Source organism: Dreissena polymorpha, chromosome 9, assembly GCF_020536995.1.
Source record: "Dreissena polymorpha isolate Duluth1 chromosome 9, UMN_Dpol_1.0, whole genome shotgun sequence".
Classification (NCBI taxonomy): domain Eukaryota; kingdom Metazoa; phylum Mollusca; class Bivalvia; order Myida; family Dreissenidae; genus Dreissena; species Dreissena polymorpha.
In genome coordinates this window covers 39,435,043-39,444,028 of record NC_068363.1, presented here as the reverse complement: position 1 = coordinate 39,444,028, position 8,986 = coordinate 39,435,043, and the positions used below count along the sequence as shown (strand labels likewise).

At 35.3% G+C, this 8,986-nt stretch overlaps 1 long non-coding RNA gene across 1 annotated transcript; it reads right to left on the bottom strand.

The window, feature by feature from the left end:
• Positions 1–202: 202 nt before the first annotated feature.
• LOC127845178 (uncharacterized) lies at positions 203–6,467 on the bottom strand. The gene is made up of 4 exons (XR_008033095.1): positions 6,429–6,467; positions 2,704–2,797; positions 2,033–2,268; positions 203–327 (listed from the first exon to the last, which is right to left on the bottom strand). It is a non-coding gene; the product is annotated as an uncharacterized LOC127845178 (long non-coding RNA).
• Between the last annotated feature and the right edge of the window lie 2,519 nt (positions 6,468–8,986).

Sequence of the window (8,986 nt, the reverse complement as noted above, 5' to 3'; positions counted from 1 at the left end):
AAATCATAAAAATAAAATGTTTAAAGTGTTTCATTAAAGCAAACAGAAAATGCTTTTTTAAACCCTAAATAGTGTTCCAGTAAGCATTTGTTATCAAGAACTTATGTTTAAACAAATATTGGTTCATGCTTATCAAGTACTCGCTTACTGACATTGTTTTTGTAATGTAAAAAGTATAACACAAAATTCATGCATGTTCTAATTTTATTTAATAAAACAGAACAACAGCATTAGCAAAGCGGCAGCAGAAGTTGGGGCCGTGTACCGCGGCTTCATGGTATAAATAATAGTGATAAACTCCTCACATCTTCGGTCTATGTACGTGATCTAAAAACATAGGCTTAATGGAATAAATTCACCATCTCAAAGAACATCACTATGCATTTTTATGCCCCCCTTCGAAGAAGAGGGGGTATATTGCTTTGCTCATGTCGGTCGGTCGGTCGGTCGGTCGGTATGTCGGTCCGTCCACCAGGTGGTTTCCGGATGATAATTCAAGAACGCATACGCCTAGGATCATGAAACTTCATAGGTAGATTGATCATGACTCGCAGATGACCCCTATTGATTTTGAGGTCACTAGGTCAAAGGTCAAGGTCACGGTGACCCGAAATAGTAAAATGGTTTCCGGATGATAACTCAAGAACGCATACGCCTAGGATCATGAAACTTCATGGGTAGATTGATCATGACTCGCAGATGACCCCTATTGATTTTGAGGTTACTAGGTCAAAGGTCAAGGTCACGGTGACCCGAAATAGTAAAATGGTTTCCGGATGATAACTCAAGAATGCATACGCCTAGGATCATGAAACTTCATGGGTAGATTGATGTAGATTGATCAAGACTCGCAGATGACCCCTATTGATTTTGAGGTCACTAGGTCAAAGGTCAAGGTCACGGTGACCCGAAATAGTAAAATGGTTTTCGGATGATAACTCAAGAACGCTTTTGCCTAGGATCATGACACTTCATAGGTACATTGATCGTGACTCGCAGATGACCCCTATTGATTTTCAGGTCACTAGGTCAAAGGTCAAGGTCACAGTGACAAAAAACGTATTCACACAATGGCTGCCACTACAACGGACAGCCCATATGGGGGGCATGCATGTTTTACAAACAGCCCTTGTTACATATACAATCTTTGACAATTATAAAATAATTAGATAGATAAATAAGATAAATAAAAAGATATACGCACCAAGGTACGTATTGAAATGACATATAGTATATTAGTGTTTTTTTACTTGACTTATTGCATTTTTATTTAAAAAAATATAACTAATTCACAAACTGCTTATGTACGCGGGCTTAAAGGCTCTATAAAGGTGAAGATCCGTATTTATTTACAGATTTTTAAATATTATTTTCATATTTTATTTATAAAGGTTATCAAAAAGCAATATATATATGCTATTGGACATTACAATAAAAAAATGAGCAATACAACTTGTTTTGAGCTCAAAATAAAGTGTCCTCCAGGTCAATTGTGTTTACAAACAACCCGTTTATTTACATCGCTGTTTACTCGGGAAAGAGAAAGTGAAAGTGACTCAGGTCACCAACAATATATCAATGATTTTTAACGTTTTCCGGTATTACTCACAAAGTAGGTCTCTTCTAAATGGTTAAAACGTTTGTAGTGAACTAATAAGTTACTTTCTGCTGGTAAAAAGTTGTTTAAAATAGAATTAAAATTGAATTTTCTTTCGGCTATTTTAGCATATGTCACCGCTCCGAGGCTACACATCACGTTAGTTGCAAAAATGTAAACATTTCTTCCAATTATAAAACGGGTATATCTTCCATGATTCTTGGCAACGTTTTACCTAAGCTGTGTTATCAGCAGTTATTATGCAAGAGTAACTGAAATCCGGTAAAAATTTGACCAGTTGATATGCATAATAATTGGATTTGTCACCTTTATAGAGCCTTTAATAATTCATACGTCTAAATCTTTATAATTAAGTTTAACTGTAAATCATTCTTTATAGGCCTACCATTAAGTATCAAACAAATATGTACTTACAAGTAATTACAATATTCCGTAGACTCTAAGAAGATCAAAGACAAGGCCCAGTGGGTGGTCTTTCAGAAGAAAGGAAATGAAGAGGCCTAGCGCATCGGAATCGACATCCTCTCCGGCGGGGTTCACTGGATACGGTGCGGGATAGATAACGGGAGACATCGGAGGCAGGGGGCGGAGCCGGCCGTTCAACAGGGGGCGGAGCCGGCCGTTCAACGGGCGGCCGATCCTCCTAGGTTCTGAAAAAGAACGCGTGTCATCATTTCCCTTATTATCATAATATGTAATAGTATTATTATCATCCATATCGCAATCGTTACGACTGTTCATAGATGAACTAACTGTTGATTGTTTGATTCCTATAAAAAGAATTTATAAAATACGATAATATTTAAGTGACATTCAATTGTTCGTTGTCGGCTCAGGTACTACTAAAAGTGCACCGGGTACTCTTTTACGTATACTACAATGTACCTCGGGTATCGAAAATACGCTTGAGAGGCACCCGTCCGTACTCCTGGGTACTTTTAGTGTATTTTCCTTGACCCTGATTCTTTGTAGTATACTCACGCTTACCAAGGCCGACATTGACCAATCAAGTTTAAGAAACAGTCGTAATGTAAAAACTTCAGGATTCAATCAATTTGGCAACTATATAAGAGTGTGGTACTTACTTGGTACGCCCCCGCCCCACTGGGCCTCAGCTTGAAGGGCGCACGCCAGAACCACGGCGGCAATAGCGAGCATGGCAACGCATCTCATTATGACCTAAAATCATGGCCAACGAGTTGTGATCATTTATGGATTAAAATACACTGACAGCCATATACATGTATGCAATAAGGTACGAACGCCTACAGCACCATGTACCTAATAATTATTTCGGCATAGCTGTTTAACTCAGCTTTTCTCCAAACTGACCTTAACATAACGCAAGCAGACTCGAATGAGCACATTCGAATAGTTCATTGGCTGATTCGAGATAAATCCGCCATGACTTTGGCAACATCACTGCGTTTGTGCACAACATAATGGATATACGTTTATTCAGTGTAATGAATTCCAGCCTTCTCTCTGCATATTCATACGACACATAGACAATTATTTTGGCCCAGTTACAATTACGCGTTAAAACTTAAAATCCATCACGCAGAATTTTCAGGGACGCTACTCGGTTATAAATCGTCTGGGGAAGACATAATGGACTATCGATAAACATAGTGTAGCTTTCAAGATGAGACAAATAAAACACCACCGAAATATTATAATTTCATGCTTAGACGGAGATCGTTTAATGGTTTTACCTCAAATGTTTCCCGTACTCGGTCAGTCTATGGATATGATTATTACACTAACACTGTATCGCTTTAATCTGAATCTGTTTGTCTGAATAGGCCACCGAACTCTATCGAAAAGTATTGTTTAGATGTTCCATTTACAAGAAGCAATTAGAAAATGTGCACATTTGTCTTACGCCAAATGCGGCCAGCGTAGCTATGGCGCAGCATGCTCATCTCGCAGTCTGGTCAGGAGATACCAAATGAACGAAACCTTGCGTGATTTTATAGCGGACAGCGCAGCTACTGGCCAGACTGGGCTTGAGCTACGTTGGCCGAAACGCTGAAATACCTTTTTTCTGAAAGTTTGATTTGTCGAAAAAAATTGCGTTGTAAGTTAATACTAACATACCAGACATTTCGATGGTGAAGAAATGAACTCATAATTATTAATATGAGGACACACATAACGTGATCCTCGTAGTATAATTTCTACGAAAACTATTTTGTGGTTTGTATATACGTGCATCTAATAACACACGTTTCATATGGTGGATATGCGACTAGCAAGTGTAAAAAACAACAACTAATTATACCTTTCTTTTCAATATATTTATGTATAAAAAAATATTTTTCCTAACTTTATTACTTTATTTCAAAGTCAGTATATACGCCGAATATATTTTTTAAAAGATATTAATTGCTTTTAAACTTGAATGTGTTTAAACATTAATGCATTATACATGTGTATATGCATTTATGATAGTAAATAAGGTGTAACGAGTAGAATAACGGAAATTAAAGGGATCTTTTCACGCTTTGGTAAATTGACAAAATTGAAAAAAGTTGTTTCAGATTCGCAAATTTTCGTTTTAGTTATGATATTTGTGAGGAAACAGTAATACTGAACATTTACCATGGTCTAATAGAGCCATTATATGCATCTTTTGACGATTTTAAAACCTAAAAATTATAAAGCGTTGCAACGCGAAACGATTGAATAATTTGGAGAGTTCTGTTTTTGTCGTTAAATTTTGTGAAACTACGAAGATTGCTTATATAACGTATAAAATACGTTCAGTATGCGTACTCGGCGGAATAGCTCAGTAGGCTAAAGCGTTTTTACTTCAGGACTCTGGCAGGACTCAAGGTGTCACTGGTTCGAAACCTGGTCCGGGCAATGTTCTTTTCCTTTTTTTAATTTTATTCTTGATTTTTTACTGGAGCTTTTACGATCCAATATTTACATTTATCGATAAAAAGCATTTAATGAATAAGTTTAAAAAATGCCAAAATCTGTGAAAAGGCCCCTTTAAAGGACACATGCGTTGTTATCTCCCATTAAAGACCAGGAAATATACACATATCTAAAAACAAGTCTTTTTAAATAAATACATATATATAGCAGAAGGAAAATACAAACTTTGAACGTAAATATTTCCAATGATGTATCCTAAATTAAAAAAATAAGTTTCACAGTACACATCATAAGTTCCAGCTTGGCTTGAAAACGGCACATATGTTTGCCACAAATGAATATGCCAAAATCACATGCAAATGAGAATTGCATATGTTGCATAAACTCGTAAAACTTATCTTCTTTCATACACAACTATATATATATATATATCACATAACGCTTACATGTATGAATAACATGTAGCACATCATATATGAACAAAAACAATCGGGCCCGAGGCAGTTCATATACTAGTAAGTCATCAAAGCAGATGTACTTAGTTGTTATATGAGAAAGTAACATAGCGCAAACATATGTTAAAATATGTGAAAACGACAGATGATTCATAATGAGCTCAAAGTGTAACAAGCAATATGTTTACAAGATACGTTTTTCATACTGAACTAGACCGCAATAATACATTTATAATAGTATAAAATAGTTATAATAGCATTTTGATTTTGCCCATTTGTATCGCAGGATCCCGTGACTTTGTGGGGTTCGCAATTGAACGTTAATGGATGTAAACGCACCGATATGTGGTGCTTTTCTTCAAATAACTTTTTTCAAAACAATTTGTCTTACAAATTTCAACTGGTGCATACAAGACAGTTTTTATGTTGCATATGGCAATGTGAAATACATCAGAATTACTTTATATAATAGGCCTGTGTTCTTGGCCCAAAATTCCATGTGTAACGAATTGATGTACACGGTTATGCTGCACACACCACATTCAGACGTATTCCATGATTTATTCTAATCTTTTAACTGCCAAAGATAACCGGCCTTTATGCACTAAAGATTTGTTGCTAATGCTTTACAATGACATGAGATTTTTGCAAAGTTCTTAATGGTGTTTTTATATTCTGTCAAGCCCGTGTGTAAACCTTGTTGATCCTGCATAGGTTAACGGATAAACTCGGAAAACTGTACGGATTGCGATCATTTACGAAATGAGTTAACTATAGGTCTAAGACTTTTTATTTTCTGCTTTCCGGTTGGTTTATAGAGAAATATCAGTGAAATAAAACTGGTATTTCACTGTTTTAAACAGTGAAAAAAAACAGTGAAAAATATCGATATTTTTCACGGTTTTACTGTGAAATGACGTCATTTTTTCGAAGAAATGACGTCATAAAAATTATCCAGTTAAACTCTTTAACAATGTAAATTAACGGTGAAAAAAAGCATAAAATAAAAAGAAAATGTGTTGGATTCGATGGAATATCGATTTTATTCACTCGTGATCATACACAATACATATTTTATATGATCACTCGTGAAATAAAATCGATATTCCATCGAATCCAACAAATAAACTCTATTTATTAAAACTGTGTGCATTCAGTTTTAATCGGCTCTCATCGCGGCCACCGAATTTCAATCCACGCTTCCAGAAGAATGAATTTTGTTGGTAGTCACCAACCTCCGCGCAGACTGTAACCAGCATAGCTGGATCAAACCCCTGCCTTCATAACTAACCACGTGATGATAGCCTAGCCACGTTGCACACTAATTGTAACGTTATTTTTTTATTTAAATTAGATACTTTCTTTTTTTATCATGAACCTAATTTATACACTATTTTCAAAATATAAAAAAATGACACTACTTACTTTTCATTCTATAATACTAAAACAAACAAAAAATAAAATCCTACCAAATCTGGTAATTTTTCTTGTGATGGCAGAGATTGCATGTGAGAGCATGGAACGACAACTCTGCTTGGAGATCTGATGGACACTATACAAGACTGATGTTGTTTTTTTCTGGTTACTCATTGTCCCAACACGACCACATCAAAATTAAAAATATTTCAGTAAAAAAAAACAACAAATGGCTAAAAATTGCGGTTATAATACAATGTGTCGCAATTTTTCGTGAGTTAAATACATGTTGTTAATTAGGTCGGAGTCCCGGGGAACACTCTAGGTCTACACATAATGCGGCCTCAAGCGTGGAAGAACCACATTAACGTCAAAATACACACAGATTCAGTTTAAAGCGACGCAGTGCATCATATTTATGTGATTTCATTGACGGTCTCTCAAATATTTACGGTATGTGAAACAAGCAACGCATATGGGCATTTGGCGATGTGTTAAAATATCTGTGTATCCAATAATGCAAGTGGAATCAGTATATTATAGATGTATTTGAGGGAATACCGGTAATAACAACTAGTTTATTTGTTTGACACGTTTTATTCCACAGCGCTTTCATTGAGCACATGAAACCCATATATATAAAACACTTGAAATATTACAAAAACAAACAGTGACTTAACATCAAAAGTACCTAAAAGTATTTTTAAAAAGAACAGTAATTCTTCTTATTTTTCATTCAACACTTGACCAAAAGAGCTGTCAAATTATTGAATTAAGGGCTCTTAAAACCTAATCTTGGCGTGGACAAGGTATTCCATGTATGGCCCCCAACAATACTTCTTTTTCATACGTTCTACTAAGGCCAATATTTCTATTATCAAACAGAATTTATTGTAAACTATAATAGCGAATGGTCAATTGCAGAAATATTTCAAACCTCATATAGATTTTAGCCTAGCTCAGAGAAAAAGGAGCTTAACCCTTTGCATGCTGGGAAATTTGTCTTCTGCTAAAATGTCGTCTGCTGAATTTCTAAAATTAGCATTTGCTTCGATTTTTTTTCAAAGAATACTATCAGAATAGCAAACAGTTTGGATCCTGATGAGACGCCACGTCTGTGGCGTCTCATCTGGATCCAAACTGTTTGCAAAGGCCTTCAAAATTCGGTTCCCGCACTGAAAGGGTTAATGCATGTGAGATAAGTGTTACCTATATAAGCATGTGAAGCTTGCACTTATATTGTATTTTTGTTTACAGTAAAATATCTTTCTAATGAAAATCTTGTTTAGACTGAAAGAGTCGTCACTGATTAGTTGGTACTGACTGCAGAGGCTTATTTGGGACGAAACATGCCTTTAATCCTGTTGTTCATTGAGAAAGGCTCATGTATAAAAGGTAGTTTTGAAAATTGATAGTTACTTTAGAGAATATTATCAAATACAGCAAAAAATATATAAATTATTTGACCTGAAATACCAACAACATCATGATATTACTTTCACTGCTCCCACCTTTTTACAACAGATATACTCTAAGGTTTGCAATAATGCTCCTGAATAGATGTGAACTTAACATTTTGTCTACAAAAATTGATAAGAGAAAAAGAGGACCACTATGGCCCTTAAGTGCTCACCTGATTTAATGGCACACCAATTGTTGAATACTTGACCTTGTGATCTAGTTTTTACACACATTTATCCAGATACAAAACATAAACATAAAATAAGAAAAGTGTGACAAGATTTCATAAAGATTTAGTCATCAATGTGTCTACTAGAGTTGGAACTTTTTTTTAAACATTTGACATGATGACCTAGTGTTTGGACCCAAATGACCCTGATTCCAACTTGGTCTTAATATTATCAAGATTCTGACACAATTTTATTAACCCATTTATGCCCAGTGGACTCTCCCATCCTTCTAAATTGGATCAATTTATTTCCAAAATTAGGGGTGTCAAGTATATTTATTTCTATATTTAGAATATTTCATAAAGAAATTCATTTAAGCAAACAGCGCAGACCCAGATAAGACGCCGCATTATGCAGCGTCTCATCTGGGTCTACGCTTTTTGCAATGTCCTTTTTTTCAGGAAGCTAGGCATAAATGGGTTAAGAATAAGGTAATACATTTGGCTTCCAGATAACAAGGCTGCAAGATTTTACCTGGTGACATAATTTTTTCGACACACGAGATAAGAAACAATCTGACCAAATTTCATCAATTCTGCGTCATAAATGTGACCTCTCAAGTGGTTATATGGTTGTTTTTCATTAACTAAGAATTGACGTTGTGAATTTTTGGATGCGCGAGACCAAGTTTCATACTCAGCCTAGATAAAGTTTGCAATCAAGTTTTACCATTGGATAATAATTGTGGCCTATTCATATGGAATCAAGGTAATAGATGACGACATAGGAAACACAACATAAGATTAACAAAATAGTACACCATGAGCAATTCATGCTTAGGGAAGCTAACCAAAAGCTGTTGAGTAGGTTATAAGTTAAAAACATCTGTTAGTCTATTAGCCATTACCGTTTTTTGTCATGTATAGCACGCCAATATGAATTACGTAACCAAAATGGTGCAACATATATAATACAACAGG